The 2,874-nt window shown below is 36.5% G+C and overlaps 1 pseudogene; it reads left to right on the plus strand.

Moving 5' to 3' along the window:
* The first annotated feature begins 881 nt into the window (after positions 1-881).
* On the plus strand, positions 882-1,400 carry LOC102738046 (ubiquitin-fold modifier-conjugating enzyme 1 pseudogene; annotated as a pseudogene).
* Positions 1,401-2,874: the final 1,474 nt, after the last annotated feature.

The following is a 2,874-nucleotide window of genomic DNA, read 5'->3' on the forward strand; positions in this document are numbered from 1 at the left end:
GATAGATCACATGTTAGGCCACAAGACAAGTCCCAATAAATTTAAGAGGATTAAAATCATATCAAGCATCTTTTCCTACCACAGCATATCAAAGAGGAAATTTAAAAAAGATCTTGAGATAAATGAAAACAGAAACGCAAAAATTTTTGGAACACAGCAGAAGCAATTCTAGGAGGGAAGTTTATAGTGATTCAGGCCTACATCAAGAAACAAGAAAAATCTCAAACAAATAAATAATCTAACCTTTCAACCAAAGGAAATAGAAAAAAACAAAGCTCAAAGGTAACAGGAAAATGGACATAAAGATCAGAGCAGAAATAAATAAAATATAGGCTAAAAAACAATAGAAAAGATTAATGAAATTAAATCCAGATATTTGAAAGATGAACAAAACTTATAAACATTTATCCAAGCTAATTAAGAAAAAAACAAACGAGAGGACTCAAATAAATAAGAAAATGAAAGAGAAGTTATAACTGACACCACAAAAGATTATGAGACTACTCCAAAAAATTATATGCCAGTATATTGGACAATTTAGAAGAATTGAATAAATTCCTAGAAACATAGAATGTTCCAAGACTTAATCAGAAAGAAATATAAAACGAACAGCCTGAATACTAGTAATGAAATTGAATCAATAATGAAAAACCAAAAGTCCAGGACCAGATGGCTTCCCAGGTGAATTCTACCAAACATTTAAAGAATTAATATCTATGCTTCTCAAATTATTTCAAAAAAATGAAGAGGAAGGAATGCTTCCAAATTCATTCTTTGAGGACAGCATTACTCTGACACCAAAACCAGTCAAAGACAACATACACACAAAGAGAAAATTAGCACCCTAGTCCAAGAGAGTACGTGAAGTCACCTGGTGTGTCATGCCTAAGATCCCAATTCTGAAGACTATCACTGGACCTGAGATTGGGAGTTGTGGGTGCAGCAACTCAAAGAGGACTACCAATCTTATATTCAGTATGTGGATAATAATAAGAAAGTGAACAATGTTTGCTTTTGACAGGAGTACAACAAGGAAGGGACTTGGTATTTGGAAAATGCTGTTACACTCATGGTTCTAAATATGTGTTTGACATCAAATTTGACATTCCTACCATATATCCATTCCACTAGTGCTTCAGAAATTGCAGTCCCTGAGCTGGATGGAAAAACAACCTGAGCTGGATGGAAAAACAAGAAAGATGTACAGGGGTGGCAAAATATATCCCACTGATCATTTAAGCCATTGTGGGCCAGAAACGTGCCCAAGTTTGAACTAGCTCACCTCATGGCTCTGGGGCTGGGTACATAACTGGCAGTACAAATCCCTGATTGGATTCAGAAGGGCATGATGCAGCATAAAGAGAAATGCAACCAGTGAAGGATCAAGCCACTGAGGCAGGACAGAGAGACTTTTGATGGGCTACATTTCTGTTTTCTGTGCATCACTCTTCTAATCTAAATGCTTCCCCACACCTCTTTGCCCATAATTGTTACTAAGTAGCCACAGCAGGCATTGCTTAAAAATACCACCACATTGTTGCTACTGAATTTCAAGGCTACCCCTGGAGAGGAAAGACTTGGGCTTTGGAAAGCCAAAAGTCAATCTATATCCCTTCCCCAGGTGGAGCAATGTGAGATCCCAGAGGGATCGGGTGTGCTGAAAAAGGGTACATTGTCTTTTTGGTTTCTTGAGATAACTCATCAATAAAAACCACTTCTTCTGGTGGAGGGAGGGAGGGAGGGAGGGAGAGAAGAAAGAAGGTAGGAAATTACAGGCCAATATTCCTGATGAACATAGATGTACAAATTTTTGACAAAATATTAGCAAACCGAATTCACCAATACATTAAAAGAATAATTCACCACAATCAAGTTGGATTTATTCCAGGGATGAAGGATGGTTTACTATTTGGAAGTCAATCTACATGATACATCATACAACAAAATGAACAGTAGAAATCATATAATGGTCTCAATAGATGTAGAAGAAGCACTTGACAAAATTCAACACCCATTCTGATTAAAAAACTCTCAACAAATTGTATTTAGAGGGAACATACCTCAGCATAATAAGGGCCACATATGACAGACCCACAACTAACATACCCAATGGCAAGAAGCCTAAAGTTTTTTTCTCTAAGATTAAGAACAAGACAGGGATGTCCACTCTTGTCACTTTAATTCAACCCAGTACTGAAAGGTTTAGGCACAATAGTCAGACAAGTAAAAGAAATAAAAAACATCCAAATTGGTAAGAAGTAAAACTGTCACTATTTGCAGATGACATGACACTTAATATAGAAAACCTGAAAGACTCCACTGAAAAACTATTAGAACTAATACATTCAGTAAAGTTGTAACAGAATTACTATACAGAAATTTGTTGTGTTTCTATATACTAATAACAAACTAGCAGAAAGAGATATTAAGAAAGCAATCTCTTGGGGCGCCTGGGTGGCTCAGTTGGTTAAGCCACTGCCTTCGGCTCAGGTCATGATCCTGGAGTCCCGGGATCGAGTCCCGCATGGGGCTCCCTGCTCGGCGGGGAGTCTGCTTCTCCCTCTGACCCTCCCCCCTCTCATGTGCTTTCTCTCTCTCAAATAAATAAATAAAAAAAATAAAAAAAAAAGAAAGCAATCTCTTTTACAATTGTGTCAAAAGAATAAAATACCTATGAATATATTTAACCAAGGAAGTGAAAGACTTATATTCTAAAAACTATGACAATGGTGAAAGAAATTGAAGATAGCACACACAAAAAAGGAAAGATATGCCATGCTCAAGATTTGGAAGAATTAATATTCTTTAAATATCAACACTACCCAAAACTATCTACAGATTTGATGCAATCCCTATCAAAATACCAATAGTTTT

This window comes from Leptonychotes weddellii, chromosome 6, assembly GCF_054177405.1.
Source record: "Leptonychotes weddellii isolate Sample4059 chromosome 6, ASM5417740v2, whole genome shotgun sequence".
NCBI lineage: Eukaryota > Metazoa > Chordata > Mammalia > Carnivora > Phocidae > Leptonychotes > Leptonychotes weddellii.